At 36.4% G+C, this 15,406-nt stretch overlaps 1 long non-coding RNA gene across 1 annotated transcript in view; it reads left to right on the forward strand.

Moving 5' to 3' along the window:
- Positions 1 to 5,491, forward strand: part of LOC141523768 (uncharacterized) — an 82,815-nt gene extending 77,324 nt beyond the window's left edge. Inside the window, exon 3 of the long non-coding RNA XR_012478586.1 lies at positions 5,396 to 5,491. This is a non-coding gene — a long non-coding RNA (uncharacterized LOC141523768). The remainder of the gene's footprint in view (positions 1 to 5,395) is intronic.
- The last annotated feature ends 9,915 nt before the right edge of the window (positions 5,492 to 15,406 follow it).

Here is a 15,406-nt window from a genome sequence, read left to right on the forward strand (position 1 = left end):
AGAATATTTCACTATTAGTCCTTTGGAATCCTAGTTGGTCATTGCATTGATTAAAGTTCTTTAATTTTTCAGGTTGTTTATCTTTGCAATGTTTCTATTGTATAAATTGTTCTGCTCCTGGTTTTACTTCACTGCATCAGTTCATTATGGTCTTCTCAGATTTCTCTGTAAGCACCCCTTTCATTATTTCTTATTGCCCAGTAGTATTCCATTATACATACATATCATAATTTGTTCAACCATTCCCCAATTATGGGTACCTTCCTAGTTTCCAGTTCTTTGTACTACAAAAAAAGAGTTGCTATAAATATTTTACGAATATAAATAGTGTGACCTATTTTAGAGAAAGTCATTTATGAGGAGTATCATAGTATATAATTGAAGGGATTACTAAATTTCAGTTAATGTAGGGTTGTGCTTGTCACCTTGAATTGGTTCACTAATTGTTAAATTTTCAGTATGAGCATTTGCACCTTGGACATTAGTAAACATTCCAATTTAGAGTTTGATATTTTGTTTCAGTGACCTTTTAGACTAATAAAATAAAGGGAAAATCTTAATAATGCAGTTTTAACCTAAAAATATGTCATGGGAATCCCACCTCCCTGAAAGCTGTTTGTTAAATTTACCACCATCTTCTTGTTTAGAAGTTAGTGAAGATAACAGTGTGACTTTTTTCTCCACTCAAATTTATAGGCCTATTGAATCTAAGCTCAGATTTTTGGGGATCTAAGAACCCCAGATTAAGATTCCCTGGACTAGATGATTTCTAATATCTAGTTCAGCTCTGAAATACTCTAAAATTGTAAGATTCCAATGGAGATATGGGGTACATGGCAGCCTTTATTTTACAGAGAAAAAGGAGAGATGCAAAAACAGGAGTACATAAAAAATGTGGAAAATACATAAAGGAACTCCTATTATCACATAAATAAAATATTTGCCTCCCTCTTTGATGGATTCCACTTTTCTACAGAGTCCTGAATTCCCTTACATCCCATGGCTTCTATTTCTTCTGGAAGGGAATCTGTAAAGACACCTTGGAGAATAGGAAATTACATCTGCACTTTTAAAATAACCCATAGAAAGAACAAAGTCAAGACTTTTAGTCCTTCATGTTGGACTCTGGTAACTTATCACTTCTCTAATTTTTGATGTGTGTATATATGTGTTTGTGTATGTGTGTGTGAATGGTGGGAGGTACAGAGGCCCTATGAGTAATGTTCTTCTCTTCCAAGAGGCACATTGTCTAGGAAATTCCTTTTCTCTGGATAGAAGTTCAGGTCTCTAAAATCTTGAACTTTGGGTTACTGAAAAGGCAACCCCTAAAGTTGACCCTGCTCAAGAAATCTCCTTCTGTTTCTTTTTTTCTTTTCTTCTTTTTTGTTTTTGACTGTAAGTTCAAAGCCAAGAATCATGGTGTCAAAAAACTGTCTTCTCATTTAAATAGGAGGCAGTAGTTCAGGAATGACATTTTTCATGAGTTTCATTCTAAGGTCACAGACCTGAACATATATATATGATTTTTCCAACTTACTTCATCATTGCCCTCTATTGGTTTGTGAAATTCTGATTTTAATTCTCTGGTCGCTGATATCTGATTAGAAAGGGAAAAAGAAAAGAAGAAATATTAAAGGAACTTTCTTCTTACATTCCACAGGCAAGTATACACAACTCCCATGCTCTTGCCCCAGGGGAAGAATCACAACCCTTCCTTACACCCCCCCCCCCCACACACACAAAATACACATACACATATATATACACACACACATAGAGCATACCTACACATATAAGTTATACTCTTTCTCCAGACAAAAACATAAGGGAAAAGATTTTAAAAAACCCCAAATACCTGATGAAGACTTTTTTTATAGGTCAATTCAAAGGGATGGTTTAGTATAGTATTTGTAGGCATAGGATCTAGCATATAATAGATGCTTAATAGATGCTTGTTCTTATCCCCCCAAAGTCTTAGCTAACCACTTTATTTTGGTGGGTGGGAGCTCTGAAACCCAGTCCACAGTGTTACTGAATGGATGATTCTAAACCATTCCACTTATTTTAGAAGGTCTAGTCAACCAGTGAACATATCCTCATTCTCTGTGGGGGAAGTATTTTCAAAAGATCAAGTTGACTGGGGAATTCCTATTCAACCCCTTTAAATTATATAGTTAACATGAAAGTCAGTGTTCTTGAAAAATTAGACATGGGATTTACAACCTAATGTTAGAAATACAGTAGAATAAATTGATTTTCTTAGGGAAAGAATTTTCCAGTTTCATGTCTAAAGAATAAGGCCAAGAGGAGAATTAAAATTCTTTTGGAAAATCTTAAAGCATGACAATTTTTAAAACTGAATTAATTAGAAGACCAAGTCTTGTCTAATACCTTGTCATTCATGGAAAAGTATTTAGTTGACTGATAATGATAATAGCATTTTAAGGTTTGTAAAACATTTTACAAATATCATTCCATTTTAATTTCACAGCACCCCTGTTAATATTTTCATTTTTCAGATAAGGAAACTAAAGTTAAGTGATTTGCCTGGGTCATATCTGTAATATCTTAGGTAGGATTTGAACTTGGTTCTTTTAGATTCTTGGTCTAGGACTCTATCCACTGTAAAACCTGACTGCCTCTATAAATTTCACCATTGATAAAGGTAACAGTGATGGCCTGGACTGATCCTTATGAATAAGTATATATAATTGGTTTTTGGTATTTGACAAAGTTTGTCAGTCAAAAATCTCTTCCAATTCTAAGATTATGTGATGTCATAGTCTCAAGAAAGACGAAGTATCCTAATACAAGTACATTTCCAGAATGAATATTCTGGTTATCTCTGGAGTTTGCCAGGATAATTGTTGTTACTTAAGCAACAGAACTCAACAAATGGTAAATATTTAACAACCAACTCTCCAAAAATGCTTACTATACTTATAAATTTAATCTTCATTTTTAACCTTTCCCTCATCACTTTTTAAAGTCTAAACAGTCAACAAAACAACAAATCAAACCCTGATTTGTAACTTTTGCTTATTTCAAAGTATAAAGAATACTCACACTGAAAATTTGACAATTGGGTCTCTCTAATTGGTCTGAGTTGACTGTGGCACACTTTTTTATTTTTAATTAAAGATTTTATTTATTTTGAGTTTTACAATTTTTCTTTATCTGGATACAGATGGTATTCTCCATTGCAGAGATCCCCAAATTGTCCCTGATTGTTGCACTGATGGAATGAGCAAGGCCATCAAGGGTGACCATCACCCCCATGTTGCTATTAGAGTGTACAGTGTTTTTCTGGTTCTGCTCATCTCACTCAGCGTCAGTTCATGCAAATCCCTCCAGGCTTCCCTGAAATCCCGTCCCTCCTGGTTTCTAATAGAACAATAGTGTTCCATGACATACATTTACTTGATTTCCAATTCTTTGCCACCACAATCAGGGCTGCTATGAATATTTTTGTACAAGTGATGTTGTTACCCTTTTTCATCATCTCTTCAGGGTATGGACTCAGTAGTGGTATTGATGGATCAAAGGGTATGCACATTTTTTTTTTTTTGCCCTTTGGGCGTAGTTCCAAATAGCTCTCCAGAAAGGTTGGATGAGTTCACATGTAGCATACTCTTTATCATACCTTAGATGCTCTTACATCCTTTTGGTTGTGTGACACCTGGTACTGCCCCAGAATACAATTATGGACGTCAATGCATTCATTTGTAAAAGGAGAGAAATATCATCCTCACAAGATATATGACTGACTCAACAGTTTGTGTCTTTTTGGGGTTGTAATGTTCAGAGGTTGAGTTTAGATTCATAGGATTGTGAATCTCAAGTTGGAAGGGATTGGAGAAGTCCTCTAGTCCAATCCTCTTAGTTTTACAGGTAATTTATCTGACTGCCCAAATGATTTGCCCAAAGTCATGTAAGTAGAAAGGAGGATTTGAACCTGGCTCTACCATACCAAAATGCCCTCCACCAGGTTTGTCCTGAATTAGACCAAAGAGCTAGAAACTGCTCAGATTCTTGAAAAGCCTTGTATCAGGGCAGCTAAGTGGTGTAATGAATAGCACTGGCCCTGGAGCCAAGAGGACCCGAGTTCAAATTCACCCTCAGATTCTTAATAATTACCTAGCTGTGTGGTCTTGGGCAAGCCACTTAACCCCACTGCTTTGCAAAAAAAAAAGAAAGAAAGAAAGAAAGAAAGAAAGAAAGAAAAAAAGAAAAAGAAAAGAAAAGCCTTGTATTATGGAGTCAGATGCCTGGTCAGTTCATAATTTCATTCCTAGCTATGTAGAAACTAGGTCAGAAATGAACTGGGGAGTGGTTCCATTCATCCCAACATTTGAGAAACTCATACCCCCGATTGGCCCCACACCTGTGGTCCAAAACTGCCAACTGGGTGTCAAGCTATTGGCATGGATCCCCAAGCTAATTGAATGTCTGTCTTTGAAAGGATGCATGATGAAGCCCTTGGAGGCAGACCCCATATAGTATAGTCCAGAATAACACAATGCATGCTTTCTTCTCCTCATCTATTTTGGCATCTAATTCTCTTGGAAGAGTCATAGATAGCTCTACTTACTAATTTCTCTCATCTTCCCACTGCCCCTTCCCTCCTTGAGGACCTACCTGTTCCAAAGGGGTGCCTATCATATCCCTTGGGGGCTAATGATCTCACAGGCTAGGAAGATCAGCTGGTGTGATGAATGCATTTTATTTTCAAAAGTACAGCAGTGGAGTTAGAGAACATCCTAGTGGGGCATAGTTTAGGGAAACAAAACTGAACTAGATATGAGAGACCACAGTGTGCTTCAGAGTATGAAATATAAAATCTATTGTGGCATTTTCCTCTCTGTTAGACATGGCATATGATCAACTTGAATGGGGGCTGGGAGAAATGTTTTTGCAAAATACAAAACTACCAAAGGTATTCTGATACATGAATCTCAAAAATCACACATCTACTAGTAAGAATTTACAGAGGAATTCTCAACTTGATGTCTTCCAGGTTGGTGGTTAGATCTCAAGTAGTTTATGTTCTTACATAGGAAAAATATTTTTCTTTATTTTATTATAATTGATTTTATTTTTGTTCTATGTATTTTTATGCATTTAAAATATTCTGAAAAGGGTTTAGACTCCACTAGACTGTCAAAGGGATCCATGTTTCACAACAAAAGATGAAAACCCTTACTTTGGAGAAATACAGATAAATGAATGAATGAATCAACAAACAAATATTTATTATGTCTTCTCTGAGTCAAATTTTAAGAATACAAACTCAAAGAATGATAAATGGTTTGGGTGATATCTTTTTTCTCATGTGTGAATTGGATTTAAGTGAAGCTGAATTGCATAAACTTGTTGGTTTCACTCTTTCTTTCAGAGTCACCAGAGTCCAGTGGCAAGACAATTGTCAAGATGAGGCAATGACTCAGGATGCAGTGGATGACCTTGGAGTCTTCAATGTCTGATCAAGCTCTAGGTACTCTATAGATAAAACCACTGTAACCAAGATCAAAAGAAATGTAGTAAATTGGGAAACAATCTTTACAACTAATGATTCTGATAAAGGACTCATTTCTAAAATATACAGAGAACTGTATATACAATCATATTTTTTTAAAAAGTCATTCCCCAATTGACAAATGATCAAAGGATATGCAAAGGCAATTTACAGATGAGCAGATCGAAGCAATTCATAGCCATATGAAAAATTACTCTAAATCATTAATTATTAGAGAAATTCAAATTAAAGCTTCTCTGAGGTACCACCTCACACCTCTCAGACTGGCCAATATGATCAGAAAGGATAATGATCATTGTTGGAAGGGTTGTGGGAAATTTGGGACACTATTACACTGTTGGTGGAGTTGTGAACTCATCCAACCTTTCTGGAGAGAAATTTGGAACTATGTCCAAAGGGCAACAAAAATGAGCATACCCTTTGATCCAGCAATACCACTACTGGGTCTATACCCTGAAGAGATGATGAAAAAGGGAAAAACATCACTTGTACAAAAATATTCATAGCAGCCCTGTTTGTGGTGGCAAAGAATTGGAAATCAAGTAAATGTCCTTCAATTGGGGAATGGCTTAGCAAACTGTGGTATATGTATGTCATGGAACACTATTGTTCTGTTAGAAACCAGGAGGGACAGGAATTCAGAGAAGCCTGGAGGGATTTGCATGAACTAATGTTGAGTGAGATGAGCAGAGCCAGAAAAACACTGTACACCCTAAAAGCAACATGGGGGCGATGTTCAACCTTGATGGACTTGCTCGTTCCATCAGTGCAACAATCAGAGACAATTTTGGTCCATATGCAATGTAGAATACCATCTGTATCCAGATAAAGAGCTATGGAGTTTGAAAAAAGTTCAAGAACTATTCCCTTTAATTTAGAAAAAACACAGATATCTTATTGTCTGATCTTATCTCTTATACTTTTTGTTTCTTCCTTAAGGATATGATTTCTCTCTCATCACACTCAATTTGGATCAATGTACAACATGGAAATAAAGTAAAGACTGACAGATTGCTTTCTGTGAAGGGTTGGGGGCAGGGAAGTAAGATTGGGGGAAAAATTGTAAAACTCAAACTCTTTAATAAAAAAAGAAAAAAAGAATTAGACAAAGACAGAATGCTACCTTGAAAAGAAAATCTATAATTTCCTTGTAAACTATCTCTACTTTCTTTCCATTGGAATTTTCTGAACACCAAGAAACTCCCTAATTTGGCCTTCTCCTATTGTAAATAATATAAGAATAAATGATAATGAGATTATCTTGGCTAAATTCAATAAAGAAATGACATATACGGGGAAAAAGTCATTATTCATTATATATATATATATATATATATATATATAGTGAATAAATACAAATACATGTAAAGTTGTTAAATACAAGGTTGTGTGGGTATATTTGTATTTGCATGTGTATGTGTGTGACAATAACAATTGAGAGAATCAGAAAGTCTTCAAGGATCCAATGGTGTCTGAACTGAAATCTTAAAGTAAGAAAGGTACTATATATGAGGGGTAAGTAAAAAGGGAATACCTTCTAGGCATCTGGAATGGGCAGTACAAAAGCCCAGAGATGGAGAGGGAGTGTCAAGTGTGAGGAGTCCAAAAGAAGGCCAGTTTGATTAAATCTCAGAATTCAGGAAAGTGAATGATGTCTCATGAGGCTGGAAAGACAAGTTAGGATCAGAATGTTTAGGGTCAATCATTAAACATTTATGAAAAACTGATTTTTTTTTGAGGAATTATGCTAAACTTTTGGAATACATATCTAAATAGATTGTCCCTGCCCTCAAGAAGCTTGCAATCTAATGCGGGAAGACAACACCAAAAAGAAAGCTGAAATGGGAGGGAGAGTTAAATACAATGGAACTGATGAGGCTATCAAAGTTAGAGGGAGAGGGCAGCTAGGTGGCGCAGTGGATAGAGTACCGGCCCTGGAGTCAGGAGTACCTGAGTTCAGATCTGACCTCAGACACTTAATAATTACCTAGCTGTGTGGCCTTGGACAAGCCATTTAACACCATTTGCCTTGCAAAACCCTAAAAAAACAAAAAACACAAAGAGGGAGAAGAGAGAAGGCTTAGGATACAATCTTGAGGAACATGTACAATTAGGAGACATGACATAGATGCTGTACTTGCAAAAGAAATCTAGGAGTCAGACAAAAAGTAATCTAATTGATAGAGACAGACAGAGCAAGAGATATAGAGAGACACAAAGAGACTGGGGGGGGCGGAGGGGAGAGAGAGAGAGAGAGAGAGAGAGAGAGAGAGAGAGAGAGAGAGAGGAGGAAGTATTATAGTGTTATGAAAATCCAGAGAGGAGGTATTATCCAGGAGGAGAGGGTGGTAAAAAGTTTAATATTGGAGGGGAGGGGATTTTAGAAGTCATCTAGTATATTATATAGAAGAATGAAATATAAATAATGATACTCATTTCTTCCTCCTCAGATTTATTCCAGTACTATGCTTGGATAGTTCCCTTGCAGTTAAACTCTTCCCTTACTCTATTCTTCAGATCCCTATAAGCTTTTGGGCCACAGTCCCCTTTTGGCTATCACTCCTATATATGATGTATCTCCCTATTGAAATCAAAGAGTGTCTTTACTTCTGTAATCATGTGTGTTGCCACATAGTAATTTTTTTTTTTTAGTTTTTTGTAAGGCAAATGGGGTTAAGTGGCTTGCCCAAGGCCACACAGCTAGGTAATTATTAAGTGTCTGAGACCGGATTTGAACCCAGGTACTCCCTAATTCCAGGGCCGGTACTTTATCCACTATGCCACCTAGCCACCATACATAGTAATTTCTTAATAAATGTTTTATTCCTTCATTGCCTGGTATTATAGCTATTTAAGTTCACCTTGTTTCCCTATAAATTTCTTGAAAGTGAGAACTATGCAGGGGTATACAAGGTAAATGTTTAACAAATGACTGGGTGGGGGGGATGTACATACAACACACTTTTAGGTTTAATATGCATTGATATTTTCTTTATCACTTTCTTAAGTCTGTAAAATCAACAAACATGCTTCTTTTACCAATATCTCAGGTATAAATGCTTATACTGAAAATTTAACAGTGGCTACTCTCAGGCTGTAGTTGGAGCCCCTCCATACTCTTGAGCCCATGTCATTTTAATTTTTGGGAAGTGGAGAGGGATAGTATCCCTATTGCCTAACATGAACTTTTGTATGCATTTATTGAGTTTAATTAATTTTCTATAAAATAAGAGTGATCCCTTAAGGAGGAAGCATTGTTTCTAAGAAAGATGACCAAAGAGGCAAGATGAGTTTCTCTTAACTCTTTGATCAATCATCTGAGAAATAATTACCTCCCTTTCTACCTTCCACTCAAGAACTACCCCAACTCAGGAGTTGCTGCATTGTCCCAGCAGAAACCTTTCGTTCAGTGAGAGCCTGAGCTCCTGCTCCATTTCTGTTTTATCTTTGTTCTACTTTTAAGAAAAACTGATATTATTGAGATCTTCAAATCACTTTCAAGAAGATCTATTGCCTCTTCTATTGCTACCATTGTTTTCTACTTTGTTAAAAAAAATCACCTTCAGGATCTGCTTCTGCTCCTATTTTTCTAAAGAACTGAGTCAGATAAGTATGGGAAAGATGCTGAATTGCATGTATAGACTTGTGTATCATTGATAGTTTACTACTAATAACTTGCCTTAATACAATTAGAAGATGTACTATTTGATTCAATTCCACATTTATTAAATATGTACAGTATGCCAGACTGTGCTAATGGGGATATAATTCTAAAACTTTAATAGTTGTTGCTTTCAAGGAATTTACATTTTCCTGGGGAGAAGCCAGGTTCATCTATTTCATTTCAGGATCCATTCATTCTCTGGGGTCTGCTTTTGTAAGTTTATGGAGGTGCCAAGAACATGAGTCTAATTTTTATATAACAAACATTCCATAACATTCAGTATGATGTCATCCATACAAAGAGGCAAGGAAATATAGAGTAAAGAGCACTGGCTATGAGGTCAGAAGACCTGGGTCTGAGTCCTAACGGTGCCAATGACCAACTGTGTGATCTTGGGATTGTCAATTAATCTAAGAACCATTTTTTTCTCTCGTAAAATAGGAACAATAATAATTGGCATATTGCCTACCTCATATGGATTGTTGTGAGAATTAAATGAGATAATCTTTGTAAATGGTTTTTCAAATTTTAATGTGCTACATAAGCTTGAGCTGTTATTATTTATTATTATTATAATTATTATAATAATTCTTAAAGTCAACAAATCTCTACTAGACATTGTGCTAAGGGCAGGGTATAAAAATGCATAAAAAAGAATAACAGTTTCTTCCCTAAAGGAGTTTATATTCTAATGGGAGAAGACAACACATAAAAAGAAACTAATGAGGGCAGGGGGAGTCATTCTCTTTTACTTTTGCATTCTTAATGCAACTCATTCTCCTCCATGTACTCTGTGATCCAGCAACACTACATTATTGTCATTGCTTGCACAAGACACTCCACTTCCTGATTTCTTGCATTTTCACAGACTGTCTCCCTTGCCTGGAATTTTCTCACTCTCCTCATTTTCATTTCTTTATTTCTCTGATTCTTCAGATTTCAGTTAAAATCTTACCTTCTGCAAACAGCTTTTCTGGATTCTCCTGAGATTAACTCTAAGTTTTCCTGTATCTATCTTGTTTGTAGGGCAGCTAGGGCGTACAGGTGTTTGTGAAGGGCTAGCACATCATTGGGGGTGAAGGCTTCTTGAGCCTTTTTCAAAGTTGCTCATCCATATATAGTATTCACTTTTCTACCAACTCTCACCTGTGGGCTCCAAGAAGTTGTAGCTTGTTCAGTGGCCACACCCTGGTAAACCATATAGACTGAGAGACTAAACCGGGTTGAGGACAACCAAAAGACCTCAAATCTGTTGATTAGTTAAGGGAGTGTCTACCCCAAGCCTATGAAAACTTCCCCCCAGGGGAACATGCAGATGTGAACCATTTGTTTCAACTAACCACAAGCAGATTCTTTGAAGTGCTTAGTTTGGATAGATATAGAAGATGCCGAGGTAATTTATTGCATTGGAGCCATTGCTAGTCAACTTCACTTTTGTCTTACTCACTGGACTTCAATGTCTCTGGGAGAGAGTGAGGCTGAAAACTTTTCGGATCTGTCTCACTTAAATATAATTTATAAATGAGTCAATAGACATCATTCATACCATTTTACCATTTTTACCTACTTCAAAGTCCTGTGATGATAGGCAAGTGACAAAGTAGCAGGTATGAATACACTGGAAGCTAAAATTACAACCTTGTACACAGATGGTCCAGGCCACAGGACTGTCTTCTCACTGGGCTAAAGCAGCAGTAGAAGTTGGCAGTCCTCTGTGTGTCCAAGTAGCTTATTTTTTATTTAAATCCTGACAGTACTTTTTCCAATTACATGTAGAAATAGTTTTCAACATTTATTATTGTGAAATTATTTCCTTCCTTACCTTTTTTCCCCCGCCCTTGACAGCAAGTAATCTGATATGTGTTTTACATGCACAATCTTGTTAAACAGATTTCCATATTAGTCATGTTCTGAAAGAAGAATCAGAACAAAAGGGAAAAGCCACAAGAAATAAAAACTAATAATAAATTTTAAAAGTGAAAATAGTATGCTTTTATCTGAATTCAGATGCCATAGTTCTTTCTCTGGGTGTGGATGGCATTTTCCTTCACAAGTCTTTTCAAACTGTCTTTGATCACTGTATTGTTGAGTAGGGCTGTTCATCATAGATATTCATCACATAATGTTTCTGGGTATAATGTTCTCCTGGTTCCTGTACAACTCTTTAAAAGAATCACACTTCTCATTTCCTGGAAAGAGGAAGGTGTTAGAAAAGATGCCCTAAAAATTGTCTCCACATATTCTAGCCCTGATTTGCTTATTGGCAGGGATCCTACCCTGTGATCAGAACCCACAGAAATACACACACACACACACACACACGAAGGCACACACACAAATGTACAGAAACTTTTGTCAATATGATTCCACTCACAATGGGTACATGGAATGTGGACATGCTTATGGATGACATTAAATCCAGTAGACCTGAAAAACCAACAACTCTTGTTGAGAGAATTTAGCAGTTATCACATCCAAATAGCAAATGTGAATGAAGCAAGATTAACAAATGAAGGCCAACTTATTGAACTTGGAGCTGTATGTATGTTTTTCTGAAGTGGCCTAAGTGATAGGGAACTCTGTGAAGCTTACATAGGTTATGCAATCAAAACTTATCTGTCAACAAACTTGTATGCCTTCCAAAAGGAGTGAATGAAAGGTCCTTCACAATGCAATTGCCTCTTGCAGGAAAGTACTATTCCACCACCATCAGTATATATGCTCCTACCATTAAAACCCTGATGAAATCAAAGAAACATTTTATGAAGGCTGGGAGTCTATTATCATAAATGGGCCAAAAGAGGACAAATTTGTAATTCTGGATGACTTTAATGACAGAGTAGGCACATCCTTGAGAGGAATGGAGTTGAAAACAGCAATAGCAAGGATCACATACTACTGAAGACTTGCACTTCTCATGACCTTTTTCATCACCAACACTGACATTGTCATTGTAAAAGAAGAGAGACAGACAGAATGTGAGAGTGGTGAAGGTAATATATAGTGATACTGAACTGATCACAGACTTCTCCTTTTCAGGCTAAACATTTCAACAAAAACAGTGGTCCCAATGCAAGATGACTACAGAAGATATAATGTCAATAGATTAGAACATGTTCCTGTGGGTGAACAGTTTATTGCAACCTTAGAGGGAAAATTGAGCCAACACACAATTAGTAACAGTAGAGTAGAAAAGGAGTGAGAAACTTTCAGAGATTTAGTGTACAACACCACTTTTGTTTATCTGGACTAGAACACTCTCAAACATCTAGATTGGTTTGACAAAAATCATGGGGGAAATTCAGAAGCTACAAAACAAAAAGCAAGGACTCTTCAGGACAGTTCATCTCTCTCTCTAAGGCAAAAATTTTTAAATAAATTTTTATTAAAGGTATTACTTGAGTTTTAAAATTTCCCCCCTAATCTTACTTCCTTCCCCCCGCCCATGAAAAGCAATCTGTCAGTCTTTCCTTTGCTTCCATGTTGTACCTTGATCCAAATTGGGTGTGATGAGAGAGAAATCATATCCTTAGGGAAGAGACAAGAATTCTAAGAGGTAACAAGATCAGACAATAAGATATCTTTTTTTTCTAAATTAAGGGGAATAGTCCTTGAACTTTGTTCAAACTCCACATCTACTTATCTGGATACAGATGGCACTCTCCTTTGCAGACAGCCCCAAATTGTTCCTGATTGTCGCACTGATGGAATGAGCAAATCCTTCAAGGTTGAACATCACCCCCATGTTGCTGTTAGGGTATACAGTGTTTTTCTGGTTCTGCTCATCTCACTCAGCATCAATTCATGCAAATCCCTCCAGGTTTCCCTGAAATCCCATTCCTCCTGGTTTCTAATAGAACAATAGTATTCCATGACATACATATACCACAGTTTGCTAAGCCATTCCCCAGTTGAAGGACATTTACTTGATTTCCAATTCTTTGCTACCACAAACAGGGCTGCTATGAATATTGTACAAGTAATGTTTTTACCCTTTTTCTTCATCTCTTCAGGATATAGACCCAGTAGTGGTATTGCTGGGTCAAAGGGTATGCACATTTTTATTGCCCTTTGGACATAGTTCCAAATTTCTCTCCAGAAAGGTTGGATGAGTTCACAGCTCCACCAACAGTGTAATAGTGTCCCAGATTTCCCACATCCCTTCCAACAATGATCATTATCCTTTCTGGTCATATTGGCCAATCTGAGAGGTGTGAAGTGGTACCTCTCTGAGGCAAAATTTAACTTTATTAAAAGTAAAGTGCAAGAGATGCAGGATTCTTGGCAGATAAATTCAATTTTTCACTGATAGTAATAATCCAATATACTTTCATGATGCCCTGAAGACTATTTATGGAGCAAAGATAAATGATGGAGTCATATTGATAAAGAGACTATCTCAGAGAGATGCAACAGATTGTCATAGATCAGAAATCACCTTAGATTGAAGTCAATCCCTCTCTAGCTGAACTTTCAACTGAAGAAGTTTTGAATGATATTAGACTCCTCTTTCATGGCAAAGCTCCTGGGATTGATTCTATTCTAGTTGAGATTTACAAGGGAAGGGGTTCACTGCTCATTCAAAAGTTACTAAAATCTTCTAAGTTATATGACAAGAGCAGGTTGTCTCCTAGGATTTCAAGGATGCCTTCATTTCCATCTTTATAAAAGAAAATAAAATGGGTTGACCCGTGACAATCACAGATAATTCTCTTAGTCATTGTAGGAAAGATTTTTACCAGAGTCCTCCTTAATAGGCTAATCCATCACCCAGAAGATGTTCATCAATCTGAGAGTCAGGCTCTCAAGGTCGAGGAATAGGAAATATAATGTTTGTGGCCTGACAATTCCAAAAGAAATATCAGGAGCAGAAGAGAAGTCTGTCTACAATGTTTGTCAATCTGGCCAAGGTCTTTGATAATGTCAGGTATGAGGGCTTGTAGAAAATCATGGGAAAATTTTGCTGCCCAGAGAAGTTCATCAGTATTGTATTCTAGTTCCATGATGGCTTGCTTGGGTCCTGGATGATGAATAATTCTCTCACTTTTTCCCAGTCACCAATGGAATGAAATAGGGTGATATGCCCATGCTTTTTAACTTGTTGTTTACAGCATCCAATTGTTGTTGGATGCCTTCAGTGAAGATGAGAATGGCTTCGAGGTCAGCTACTGCATTATTGATAAATTAACTTAAAAAGGCCACAAGTTAAGACTAAAGTAGAGGGAGAGTTGGTATTTAATTTTTTTGTTTCCATATGATTTTACACTTAATTCAGCCTGAGTCTTAGGTGTGATGGAGTAAGGATCACTTCTCTGTGACTTGTGCTAATTGGTCTGCCATTTAAAATCAAGAAAATAGAGGTTCTTCACCAGCCAACACTGCATCATATATAAAACTATTCATATATTTATATATAGTTCAGCAAATGGAGAAATTTTGAATACTGTGGATAAGTTTACTTACTTTGGAAGTATACTTTAAAGGTTGATACATGCATTGTCAGAGTTAGCTCAGTGTTTGGGAGATTTCAAAGAAAGTGTGGGAGAAAAAAGGTATTTGCCTCTAAAACTGAAGGTCTACAGAGCCATTGTGCCAAATTCATTGTTGTATGCCTGTGAAACCTGGACAATAAACCAGTCTCATCTTGATATTTTGTGATAAGCTTGTTGCAAGGAATTGGGATGATCAGTGTTCCAGGAAAACTTCATGTTGTACTGTAAATGATGACATAGTGGGTGTTTATTCTTGAAAAAAAAAGAGTTCAAAGATTAAAAATGTGAGCTAAAGAATTTAGATTATTTAACTGATGGGAAAAGCTAGTATGATTGGATACTGTGTAGGTAAATACAAGTTAGCTATCCAATTGCTTAAATTAAAAAAAACAAAACAAAACCTTATCACCACCATGTGATCACCTTTTACACATTTTTCTTACTTTCCCCAAATAACCTTTTGGATTGCTTGCTAACTGAACAACATTGTAAAATACTCAAATTCTGGCTATCTTTTTTCTTTTTCATTGTATCTCTTTTTTTTAAAAAAAAGTTTTATTAAAGCCTTTTGCTTTTGATACCACAGCTATGTATGTTTTAGTTGTGTCTGACTCTTCATAACTCCATTTGGGATTTTCTTGGTGAAGATACTGGAATGGTTTGCCATTTCCTTCTCCATCTCATTTTGCAGATGAAAAAAACTGAGTCAAACAG

The sequence above is a fragment of the Macrotis lagotis genome, chromosome 5 (genome assembly GCF_037893015.1).
Source record: "Macrotis lagotis isolate mMagLag1 chromosome 5, bilby.v1.9.chrom.fasta, whole genome shotgun sequence".
Taxonomy (NCBI): domain Eukaryota; kingdom Metazoa; phylum Chordata; class Mammalia; order Peramelemorphia; family Peramelidae; genus Macrotis; species Macrotis lagotis.